This window comes from Vicugna pacos, unplaced genomic scaffold (assembly GCF_048564905.1).
Source record: "Vicugna pacos unplaced genomic scaffold, VicPac4 scaffold_19, whole genome shotgun sequence".
In the NCBI taxonomy this organism is placed as follows: domain Eukaryota; kingdom Metazoa; phylum Chordata; class Mammalia; order Artiodactyla; family Camelidae; genus Vicugna; species Vicugna pacos.
Window position 1 is genome coordinate 52340236 of NW_027328740.1, and position 13452 is coordinate 52353687.

The 13452-nt window shown below is 40.6% G+C and overlaps 1 long non-coding RNA gene across 4 annotated transcripts in view; it reads right to left on the reverse strand.

Annotated features, from left to right (window-relative positions):
* Window positions 1-13452, reverse strand: part of LOC140693212 (uncharacterized) — an 82061-nt gene that overhangs the window by 37751 nt on the left and 30858 nt on the right. For 2 of the 4 annotated variants that reach the window (XR_012068926.1, XR_012068928.1), the window contains exons 5-7: window positions 12673-12776; window positions 12283-12337; window positions 4887-4974 (exon numbers count right to left, since the gene is read on the reverse strand). This is a non-coding gene — a long non-coding RNA (uncharacterized lncRNA). The remainder of the gene's footprint in view (window positions 1-4886; window positions 4975-12282; window positions 12338-12672; window positions 12777-13452) is intronic. The other 2 variants (XR_012068929.1, XR_012068927.1) reach the window with 1 other exon arrangement.

A 13452-nucleotide genomic window follows, 5' to 3' on the forward strand; every position in this document is an offset into this window, starting at 1 on the left:
TTTTCTATTACCGGGGAAGAAGCCACTTCAGGGTTTATAGCACTTTAAGTTAAATATAACTAAAACTTTAAGGGAATTTACATACATAGGGGGGAATGTGCATAGCATATCTGGAAAATCACACAAAGTATAGTAAACAGTGGCATCTCCAGGGAGGGCTGAAAGAACAGAGAATTAGGGAAAACTTCTCTCACTTGTGTATTTTAGTGCTGTGTTTGAATTTTTTTAACCATATGCATGTATTTGTTTTTCAGTTAAAAAATGTAATGGATCAAAGGAATAACTAGAACAGCAAATACAGCAGCCATGGAATCGATGAGCCATCACTTTTGATTTAAGCCAGGAAGTATTTATTGACTCTCTCCTATGTGCCCAGCGCTGTTTTAAGTATTCTATTATTATTATTTTTTTAATAATATTATAACATACTATCCCTCACTCCTGCCCATGGTTGGTGGAAAACCCACTGAGTTTTTATTGAGTTGTTTTCCAAGGTGTAGGGATGAGTTATAAACAGAACACATATTCAGGGCAAAACAGTCGGAGTGATTTTCCAGTAAGCCAGACAGCTATGAAGGGTTTGCAATAGAGGCGCCCAGAGGCTGAGAGGGAAAGCCTCCTGGACCCTATAAGAAGCTGCCCAAAGTGCCTTCTCCATGGCACTACTTAAATAGGAAAGAACAAATCTGACTCCATTTTAGATCTGTACTTTTGAATTTAACAAAGCCAAGTTAATACGCTCTGGTCTTTTCATGGGTTATGATGTCACAGAGGAGACGGACAGGTCAACAGGGAACCACTCTGCATTGATCACGGAGCCAGGGAACGGGAAGGGTGGCAAGATATATGACGCATCTGCAGCTGTGCCTGCGCTTCTAGGCAGGTAACCAAAGTCACCTAGACGAGGTGCCAAATGCTTGTGCACACGACCACATCACCTGACATGTATTAAAGAGAAATGGAAGTCTATAAAGATCCAATACCCTTGGTGGGTACACCGTCCAAAGAGCAAATTCACAGTTTGACAACTGGCCATCTCTGTTCCCTGGGATTCATTCTTACAGAACCTTAAAAACCACTACCCTGTCCTCAAGAAATGCTACATATTTGTCCTATTTTTCGCTCAGGGATGGAGCATGTTCAAGTGAATTTCAATGTCTGCACAGATTTGACTGTTTTTCTCCAGGTTCACTTGTCCATTCTAAAGAGGCCTGAGCTAAGTGCATCCTCCATATGAACTATTCCCTCCAGTGAAAGCTCATTGAGCCTGCAATTAAAAGCCAACTGAACAAGACTGTCCTCAAGTAAAAAGTTCAGCCACTCTTCACTGATTTCTTAACCTCCTTTCCTAGCTAATTGCAACAGACTAACACCTCCCTCCACCAAGCTACCCAACTATGTCAGTTTGTCTCCCCAAAGAGAAAGTAAGGTCCATAAAAGATGAGACAACTTCATAGTCACCTCTGAATTCCTAGCATATAGTAATGTCAATAAATAGAACTATGATTATGGCTTATTTCCTTTAAAACCTTTCTGGTTACTTAAATGAGACCATGGAAGGGAGGTGTTTGCGGTCCAGTATCTTGATCCACAAGACTCTGGAGGCCTTTTTCGGAATGGCTGTTCACTGATCCATTCAAAACACATCTTCTCATTCCAGAAGTAGCTGTGTTTTTCTGCCAGGAGTTTGTGGTTACTCTCATGCCAGAACAGCTTTAAATTATATCCTTACTTTCGATTTGTTATTTTTCCCCTCTTCCAACAAAATTGACTTTTCTTAATTTCTTGCCTTGAGGAATATTTTTTTTCCTAGTTCACCCTTTAGTAAACCATGCTTCTCGGGATCTGCTTGGCCATACATATGATTAGTCATCCAACTCGCAGTGTGAGAGGCCTGGGGCTCACCTCATGCCCTCCTGTCAGGGCAACTGAAACCCAGCTCAGGAGCCAAATGGCCCCCCAGCGCTTCTAAGGCTTGCTTACTTCCTGGAATCCCTTTCTGGTTTGTCTTGGATTCTGAGTATTTCCCCTCACTTTCTTGACAATGAGCTATGCAGCTTGAAAGATGAGGAAGGAAGGTTTTATTTCTTAATCAATATTTTAAGGAACTTGTGTAATGAAGGTTTTAACAAGTTTCTATATCCCTCCATTGCCGAGGCAGGAAACACACTAGATATTTTCTAAATTTAGATATCATGTGCATTTTTTCTTTGCTTTTGTTTTCTTAACTATCAGACATTTTTTAATTAAAAAAAATAAGGCCACATATAGGATAGAGCCTTGAAGTGGCATACAAAATTAAAGGGCAAAGACAGACAAATGAGAAATACTCTACAAAGTTAATAGAATACATACACTATGGATCAGATCAGCAATTCTCTGTAACAGCTTGTTGAAACATGACCATGAGGTAAAACTTCTCTCCTGTCAGGAGATGGCCAACAGAAAATAGAATTAAAACAACAAACTAAAATTCTACGTCTGGTGAGGTATAGAAGGCTACTAGCTAAATGTGTCTTCTTTTGGAAAAGAGGGAGGCTCACCAGCTCTTTACTGTGGAGCCTGAGCCCAGGGGAGGGCAGTGAAGAACCGCCCTGTAAGTACCCAAGTAGCAAAATGAGTGATGAATAAAGAGACTTGAGCTTTGATGACAGAGATGATACTACTATTCACTTGTCCTGTAAAGTATGAGTTCACGTTCAGTGATCAATACCTCTGCGTCCTCAGGGATTGAGATTATAGGAAAGTGCACAGCCCGGGCCCAGACCTCCTCTTTGAGCTCGTGACATTGCACTTAGATGTCTCAAGGGCACCTCCAACTCCACAAAGACCTGACTTCACAGATCTCCTCCCATAGCAGGCCTGCCCAGGGCTCCTGGTCGGGGGGCAAGGTCTCCCTGCCTCTCCCAGCACGGGCCCATCTCTCACAGATGTGACTGGACCCATCCTTCAGGGCCCAGATTTCCACAGTCACCGAGCCCCACCACACACACCTGTTTTTCCAGGTACTCACTGGCACTCACTCAGCACTGACTCTGCTGGGAACCACACTGCCACGTTATATCACTGGATCTCCACAGCAGTCCTGGGAAGTTGGTACGTCACTTCTTTAATTGATTAAATTGTTTCACTTCCTTGAGTGTGTCATCCAAAGTGACACGGCTACTCAGCCACAAACCTGGGACTGAAAACCACTTAAAAATTGAACACTGCTACACCTCACAGCCACCCTACTCTGACTCATCACATCACCTCCTGCCGAGCCTTCTAAATGTTTCCAAGCATTCTACAATACAAAAGTGATCTACAAGAGCACCCCACTCCCCTACTTAAAATCTGTCAATGATGGTCCACTGTCCTTAAGGGAAAGCCAAACCTGGCCTGAGCACAGCCCAACGGCACGGCATCCGCGTTCCCTGCACGGCCGCGCCGCCTCACCCACTACGAAGCTCTGCACTGGCCGTGTCCAGGACAGAGATGCTGACTCCGTACAACCTGGGGCTCATCTCACTCGAACAATGATCACCTTCTTCAGTGGTCACCCTCTTCAATGCTGACTCTCAAAAAAATATTTTTTCAGGATGAAACAATATCTTTTTCCTTACAACTTCAAGTCATTGATAATGAGCTCCCCCCAAAAGAGAGAAGACGTAATTCTCAGTCTCCTTATCTGTAAAGTGAGAATAACAAGGAAATATGTGAGGTTTTAAGAGAAATAATATTCATGTGAGGCTGAGGGACAATTCCATCATACAGTAAGCACTCAATATGTGCTTACTTAATATTAATAAGAATATATTGCACTCCAGCAACCTTAAATCAATGCTTTATGGCTTTGTCCAATAGACTACAGACAAACTGTTGGATGAACCCCTTTGAGCAGATCAGCACAAGTGTACTGGGAGAGGTAAGCGCTGACTCCATTTACAGCTGCAGCCAACCAGCACTACTGGGCGGGGGCAGTTTGCTCAAACTCTTTCATGTTGCTTGAGCATTTAGTTGTCGTTATTGAATAAAGGCATGTGTTGTTTAGTCAAAGCTCCTGAAACATAAATCTTCAAAGATTGATGCAAATTGGGTTTCAATACAACACTCTCACTAGAAATTATTTGAAAATGATAGTCTTAGCTCCTCTGCATATCAAAGGGCATGTTCTTAATGTATCTGACTAAATACACCAAAAGGGTTGTTTAAAAGAAATTAAGATAAAGCCATCCTGAATAAGCTCTAAGTATCATCTGCACAAAACCCCACCCAAGGGTCTCATTTCTCACTTCCACATAGGTGTTCAGGTAGCCTAACTTGGGTCTTGGATTCTTATAACACGGGGGTGGGAAGCGATGTGGATAGATTTATGTAGCAAATTTAAACCTAGGGTATTTGCAGTGTAGGAATCCTAGAAATAAACAAATTGATATATATACCCACCCTTAAGAAGCTCAGCCTTTCCATTTACAACAGCATTAAAAATGAAATGAGAGATACATTTAACAAAAATTTACAAGATTTGTACATTGAATATTTTGAAGTATCACCAAAAAAATTTAAAAGATTTACATATACGGAAGACATCCCATGTTCATGGAATGGTAGACAATATTGTTAAAAATGTTAAGACTCCCCAAAGTGATCTACATATTCAGTGGAATCCCTATCAAAATTCCAGCTGACTTCTTTGCAAAAATTGAAAAACTGATACCAAAATTCATATGGAAGTGCAAGGGACCGGGGTCAGCCAAAGCAATCTTGAAAAAGTAGAACAAATTTGGAGGACTCATTTTAAAGTTTACTAAAAAGCTATAGTACTCAAGTCAGTATAGTGATGGCATAAGTTTGGATAAATAAATCAGTGAGACACAATAAAAACCCAGAGGGGAAATACTTACATTTACAGTAAGGTCTCCACGAGAGTGCCAACAACACTCCATTGAAAGAAGAGTCTATTCAACAAATGCTGCTGGGACAGCTGGGTATCTGCAGGCAAAAGAATGAATCTGGAATCTGGACCCCCATATTGTATATAACAAATAAAAATTAATTCAAATTGTATCACAGACAGAAATATAAAAACTAAACCTATAAACTTTCTAAAAGAAGGGACATTATAAATCTTTGTGGTCCTAGGATAGGTTTTGGTTTCCTAGATACAATACCAAGAGCAGAAGTGACAGAAGATAAAGGCAGATAAACTGGACTTCATCAAAATTAAAACTTTTTTCTTTCAAATGACATCATCAAAAAAGTGAAATTACAGGGGAAGAAGGTATCTCAAGCGATAGAGTGCGTGCTTAGCAAGAAAAATAAAATAAATCAATACATCTAATTACCTCCCCTATAAAGAAATTGTTTTAATGTTTAAGAAAACTAAAGTGAAAAGACAATCTGCAGAATAGGAAAAACATTTTACAAAGCATATATGTAATAAGAGACTAGTATCCAAGATATATAACAAATGCTTACAACTGAACAATACAAAGAAAATCGACCCAATTTTTAAATTTACCAAGGATTTAAATAGATACACAAATGTCCAATAAGCATATGAAAAGATGCTCAGCATCACTAGCTAAATCAATAGCAAAATGCGATCTAATTTTACACCCAATAGGATGGTTATAATCAAACATGGACAATAACAAGTGTCATTCAGGAGGAAGAGATACCTTATATGCGGCCATTGGAAAGGAACAATGGTGCAGCTTCTTTGCAGAAGTCTGGTGTTTTCTCAAAAGATTAGAGTTATTTGGCTCAGCAATTCCACTCCTACATATTGAGTCATCCCTTAGAATCCTCGGGGGGATGGTTTAAGGAACCCCCCACCCTGGATAACATAACCCAAGGATGTTTGATTCTCTTTACAATCAGCCATCTGGATCCATGAAGTGGAAACTACACATAAGGAGGGCCAACTCTACAGCCAAAAGAATGAAAACTTATTCTTACAAAAACTTGTACATCAATATTCATAGTAGTATCTTTCAGAGTAGCCAAAAGTTACAAACAATATCCATCCATCAATGAATGGATAAACAAAATTACCAAGAATCGTCCTACGAACTTTTGGTTTTTGAATCTTTGACAAAGGAGGTGAGAACATACAATAGAATAAAAATAGCCTCTTCAGCAAATGGTGTAGGGAAAACTTGACAGCAGCATGTAAATCAATGAAGTTAGACTACTCCCTCACAGCATACACTAAAATAAATTCAAAATGGCTTAAAGACTTAAACATGTAGACAAGACACTATAAAACTCTTAGAAGAAAACATAGGCAAATCATCTGACATACATCTCAGCAATGTTCTCCTAGAGAATTCTACTCAAGGAATAGAAATAAAAGAAAATTTACATAAGTGGGATCTAATTAAACTTACAAGCTTTTGAATAGCAAAGGAAACAGTAAGCAAAACAAAAAGACCACCTATGGAATGGAAGAATATATTTACATTGAATGAAACTGACAAGAGCTTAATTTCCAGAATATATAAACAGCTTTTACTTTTGATAAGAAAGAAAAACAAACAATTAAATCCAAAAATGGGCAGAAGACCTAAACAAACATTTCTCCATTGAAAACATACAAATGGCCAATATGCACATGAAAAAATGCTCAATATCATTATCAGAGAAATGCAAACCAAAATTGCAATCAAATATCAACTCTCACCAGTCAGAATAGCCATCATTCAGAAGTTCACAAACAATAAATGCTGGAAAGGCTGTGGAGAATAGGGAACGATCCTACAGTGTGGTGAGAATGCAGTTTGGTGGAGCCATTGTGGAAAACAGTATAGAGATTCCTCAAAAGACAAAAACTTGACCTCCCATATGACCCAGCAATCCCACTCCTGGGCATATATCCAGAAGGAACCCTAATTCAAAAAGACACCTACACCCCAATGTTCAGAGCAGCACTATTTACAATAGCAAGACATCAAAATAACCTAAATGTCCACTGACAGATAACTGGATAAAGAGGTTGTAGTATATTTGTGCATTAGACTACTATTCATCCATAAAAAAATAATAAATTAATGCCATTTGTAGCAACATGAATGGACCTGGAGAATGACATTTTAAGTGAAGTAAGCCAGAAAGAGAAAGAAAAGTACCGTATGAGATCGCCCACATGTGGAATCTAAAAAAAAAAAAAAGCCAAAGAAACAAAAAGATAAACTTATCTACAGAACAGAAACAGACACAGAGACATAGAAACCAAACTATGGTTACCAGAGGGGAGATGGTATAGGAAGGAGTAAATTGGAAGTTCAAGATTTGCAGATACGGACTATGTATAGAATAAACAGCAAATTTATACTGTATAGCACAGGAAAATATATTTAATATCTTATAGTAACATGTTTAAAAAAATATGAAAATGAATACAGGAATTTTCCTATACAACTGAAGTGTTGTGTTGTACACAAGAAAATGATGCAGCATTATAAACTGACTAGACTTCAATTAAAATATGTTTAAATAGACCAAAATGAACCAAAAGAAAAAGGATATTATCAAACCAAAAGAATAAAGTACTGATTCAGGTTACAACATTGATGAACCTTGAAACTTTATGCTAAAATAAGCCAGACACAAAAGGGCTAATAGTGCCCTTTTAAGTAAACTGCATCTAAGTGTTTATTGTGCTATTCCTAGAAATTTTCCGGAGGTTTGAATTCTATCAAAATTAAAATAAAATATATTATTCATTAAAAACATAAAACGATTCCTCACAGGAAGGCTTTAATTATTAAATGCAGAAATGCATTTAAAGCTCCTGGAACAACACTTTGCACGTCCACAGACAGTCACTGCTATCACTGCCACTCAGAGGTTGATACCAGCGCTAATGAGTGCTGCCTCAACTCGCTGCCCTGCAGACTGGAGTGAGGGCCTGGGCCCTGACAGGCAGGGTGACCGTGAACCTGGGTCAGACACAGCCACGCCCCAGATTCTGCATTACCTAACTTTCTTATACAAACTGCTACATATAACATAAACACGCTACAGGGATGTATCTTACAACACAGGTAATATAGCCAATAATTTACAAAAAATATAAAAGGAGCATAATATTAAAAATTGTGCATCTATTGAACACCCTGAAACTTATTTCATATTGTAAATCAGCTATACCTTTATAAAAAATTAAAAAATAATTTTAAAATATTATCAATTTAATATTCCATTCGGTTTTTAAGCAACTACTAAACAGCTTAGAATGTAAAAAAGCATTTAAGTATGATAAATTTGCTTACATATATATTTACTTTCAGCTTCCTGCTAAAAGAGAATTTAAACAATTTTTTAAACACTGCTTAACAACCATAACAACAAAAAGACAAAAGTGAGAGTGAAGAGAAAATGGAGATTCAATACTTAAATAAAACCAGGGGAAGGTAAAGTCATGAAAATAGATGCCTTGAAATCAGGGTAAGTGTTAAAGATGGACTAGATATTCAGCTGTAAGATTCTTGGCAGCTAAAGTAAAAAGAAAAAGATGATGGGGTGGGTGGTAGAGCTCAGTGGTAGAGCGAATGCTTAGCATGCAAGGGGTTCTGTGGTCAAGCCCCAGGGCCTCCACTAACAGATAAATACACCTAATTGCCTACCCCTCAAAAAGAGCCCCAAAGAAAAGGAAAAGAGAAATTTCTTTACGAAAAAATCTGATATTAAATTTCGATTAAATACATAAAAAAAAGAAAAATAGAAAAAGATGTGTGACACAAGCGATAATGCCCGTGAGATAAATCTGTGGTGGCTGCTGACAGGTCCCCATGTCCCACGTGGGAAAATGTGAAACATCCTTCTCACCACTCAGAGTCATCCTCAGCCCACACCACCCCTCCCCATGTTAAATGCAGGAGCACAGGCAGGGCCCGGACTTTGCTCTCTCTGTGTCATCACAGTGAGACAGGTTGGAATGGGGCAGAGCACAGCCATTCAAGGAAGGCCACAGCAATTAACATCAAAATGGTGAAGCACTCAATCCCAAATAGGCCTTGAGGCTCAGGATGAAGAGATTTAATTTCTAGCAGATCTTGAGCATCATTATACACCCACTGTAATAGTAACATGGTGAATAACAAGCCCCAGGCACCATGGCAGTCCCAAGGCTAGCCACAAAAGGTCAAAGGGTGGGAAATGGCCAACTTCGTGGTAATTCCATTCCCTTGCCCTAAGGCTGGTCCTTCTACTTATTAGCATATGAAACTGCCAAGCCCATGAAAACAAGCAACACAGTGTCACCACTCTCTCTCCCTCTTTGGAGAAGTCCCACACTATGTCTGTGGAGTGTGTACCTACTTTTATTTTTCAGTTAGCATTAAAGATTTTTATTTCAAAATACAGACGTTTTGTAAGAATTACAGTCAACAGATGACACTTTAAAGTCAGCAAGGCTTTGTTTACGCTTTACCCTAGTTCTAACAGATTTCATACTCTAGAAAAAAAAAGAGAGAGAAAAAAATTGAAAAAAATAAAAAATCCTGCCATATTTGAAAAAATTAAGTTCAACTATGATCAACTTTCAAATAAAAATGTATTTCATATTAAATATAAAAATGCTCAAAAACGGTTTTATATCTGGAAACATCCCTTGAAAACTTCCTCACATTCTTTTTTTTTAAGATTTTTAATTGATTTATAATCATTTTACAATGCTGTGTCAAATTCCAGCGTTCAGCACAATTTTTCAGTCTTAAGTGCACATATAAACACTCATTGTCACATTCTTTTCTCTGTTACCATAAAGTTTTGTGTAAATTTCCCTGAGCTATACAGTATAATCTTGATTATCTATTCTACAATTTTGAAATCCCAGTACCTACTTTTAATCTGAGCATACAACCCCAAAACATCGTAGTGTTTCTCTTGCCTTTCAATATATATCTTTGAATAAATCTACATTTACTCAAAATTGGCTTGCTTTTGAATACTTTCCTGCATGAAGCCAAGGACCCACATCCGGCGGGGCACATCCCAGGGGCTCAACCAAATGCTGGGACACAGCCCTTCTCATGCCCCACGTTTTTTCTTGTATCAACAGGACAGGGTTGTGAAGGGAGCTCTTAGGCCCCAGCTAAGGGACAGAAGCAGCACCAAAGGCTCCAATTGGCGGGCAGCCCCTCCCCCAGCAGGGGCTTGTGGTTGACCCAGTTCTCTGTGTTTCTCTGTTGTGCTGAATCCCCAGCCAGAGAGCGTTCTCCCTAGGCCTAACCCCACAAAACCCTTCTCTCCAAAATACAAGCACATCATGTCACATTCCTCTTGTTCAACCAGGAAATGTTCAGCCCACGTTTTCCTTCCCCAGTAAAAACCTAACTGTCCTCCCTCCGATCCCACCAATTCTTTCTTTGTGAGAACTCTGCACTCTCCACACACCATCCTGAATGCTGGTGCCTTGCTGGCTGGGATCGAGATGTTTCTGTCTCACATAGCCCGCGTCCTTTCACTTTCCCCTTGCTACCTTAAAAAAGTCTTTCCTGAGTCACCCACTCATCTGATTCTGAACTTCACAAAGTGCTGAGCTTACACTCACTATGTGCATACCCCCCAAGTTTTGGCTAGGTTTCCTTCACAAGATCTTCATTAAGGAGCTGCATCAAGAAGTTTAAAGAGGCTACTCTTACATCTGTGAGGAGGAGCCTGAATAAAATTTAAATGGCTTTGAAGCGAGAGTTAACCAGGGGCAGAGAGGTCACAGGTCTTAGTCAACAGTGTCACAAGGCAAAATGTTCTTCAAAGGCTCAGAGTGGCTTCTGAACACGGAGTTGGCAGGGAGGAGGTGCCAGGCAGTGAGTGGGGTGAGTGACAGAGGGCACGTTTCCCCAGCTGGGGAAGATAGGTTTTTTTTGTATTTTTCCAATTTCTTACTACCTTTTTCCCTATTGTCACATACCATTTCCTATGAATTAAGAAAATCAATGTCAGTCATTTGGGCCACTTTGGAGAAGCTACATGATGCCATTCACAGGGCTGGGACATGACAGCCACACCAGTCTAAGTTGAAAGACCAGTGGGGGTATTTCCAAGTTAATCACGGGCATGCAGCAAACTCCCCAGCTTCAATTACCTCATCTCAAAAGTGGGGGAAAAAACTACCAAGCAAAGTGTGGGATGATTATGGCCGACATCTGTTTACTACGAAAGTGCTCGTGACAGCTACCGCTAAATGGGGAATGAGTATAAACAACGAGGCCCTGTCTACCTGAGCACACGTGCCCTGCCTTCCTGCCTTGGTGCAACATCAGAGCTTGTTTAGCTGAGATGAACGCCCCCAGAGCAGCCCCCACGGGAAAGCTCCCATCTCTGCACCGCGAGACGTGTTCCTTTCCTTCTCAGAGCTGATCACATTTTGCAATCGCCTGTTTTTATTATTATACCTTTTGTAACTGCCTCCCCTCCGGAGTTTTTGCTCAAGCAGCACAGGGCCAGGTGTGTCTTGCTGCCTGCTGGGTATTCTGGGCTGGATGACAGCCGAGCCAACATCTGGCTCTGGTGCTGAAAGAAGGCGGTATAAGTCCCAGGGGCCCATGCTGAACCAAGGCCCCTGCACCGAAAATTATGGCCTGAGTTAGGGCAAATTACACAGTCTTCTTTACCCTGAGATTCCTCATCTGTCCATGAAAATAATTGCCCATGGCACACAGAGTTACAAGGATTAAGGAAATCACCAAATTCACAACCTTTTCAAGGGGCTACCAGTGCGCCCTCAACAGACACATGCTGCCTTTATGGCTCTGACACACGCCAAGCAGGGTGGCCGGACAAAGTGAACACTGCTAATTGCCAGTGTGTTAAGTGCTTCATGTGTGCTATAATACTCTTTACAACTTACAACAATCCCAGGAACAAAGGAATATTATCATGCCCATTTCACAGATTCACCAACAGGTTAAGAGAGGTTACATTCTAGTCCAAGGCTCTATGGTGAGGAAATGGCGATTTAAACCTGAATCTGGGCCCAGGCCTGGGATCTCTCTCTCTCCCATCCACCTGACCACTTGCCTATGAAATCCACCTTCCAATAAACAATCTGCAGCTGGCCAGCTCTTAAATGCATTGTGTTCCACCGTTTGTCAATGTTGGTTAATTACCATAAATTGTTCTCAGAAACCACTACAGAAAAGAATGGTGGACTCACGTCCCTGCATACAAAGGAGAGGAATTCTGCCTTGCCTTCGCCTGTAATGTGCAGAAACCCTTCCCTACACCAACAAATCCTTTTGTATGATTCCTCCATGTTTATGTTTGCACACGGCTTATTAATGTAGAATGTACCTGCAGTAATTCCATCTCGGTTGCTTTCCAAGTTTGCAGATTATCCATAATCAGTCTGTGAAAGAAAATAGTACAATGTGAATGAAAACACTGCAACCATTTCAGTAAACAAAGAATGCTGAAACCAAGACATCAGTGGCTGCCAACACACCCCAGAAAGGAAAGGCCTGCAGCCCAGCCTCTGCAGCCACTCATAACAGCGCCCTCTGAGCAGACTCAGAATAAGAAAGGACAGGATACTTGCCCTAGATAGCTAGGTGCTTGTCTAAAGAATGAATTCAGTGAGTCCAAATATTTGCTTCCTCCCATACATAGAGAAGCACTAAATTCTTGAACTTGAGACACCTGGCTTTCTTTAGATAACAAGCAAACTTTTGTTGTTCCAACAACCTGGTCTTTGTTGTAAATCTCCTATATATCGTAGCTCCTCCTCAACCTCTTCAGAGCAGTCCCTCAGTGCGATCTGGGAGACTGTCATCCTTGCTCGAGTCCTCCTGCCAAGTAAAACATAACTCTTAACTTTTAGGATGCCCATGTATTTCAGTCAACAGTTTTGGACACCATGAAGGGACCCAGAGCAGACTTCTCTCCAACTGAACTCTCCGAGGAACCAGAGCCTTGGTAGCAGCAGTGGTCCTTTGTGCCCGTCCTCCTCCTTGAGGAGTCCAGATGAATTTGGGTGAGTTTCTCATGGTTCTAGGATCTCCCATATTGGTTGATGATCCTGAGATTTATTTGGTGGTGTATCCAGGTAACTGGCCCTCCAGTTGAAAAATACTGAAGGGAATAACCCACCCAGTGGAGACATGCTGGGTAGGGCCTGGTTGAAAGGTAATGGGAAACACCCACCTTGAGGAAACCTCTGAGGTGGGACTGGTGGAAACATACCAGGAAAATACTCACCCAGTGGAGAAGTCCCGAGTGGGTCCAAGTTGAAACACACTGGGTTCAGGACTGAGTTCTTAGGTAAGAGGCTGGTCTAATGTTTTCCTCAATTTGATTACCTCCATTGAATTTTTTGGGATAAAATTAAAGTTCTTATGAGGAACCTTTCAACTCGAAAAATGGGAACCTCCTCCTGGCTGGTAACAGCTTTCTCCGCTGACAGAGAAACTTGCAGGAGTGGTAGAGGCAAATACTTAATGCCATAGAGTTGTCCCTACAGGAAAA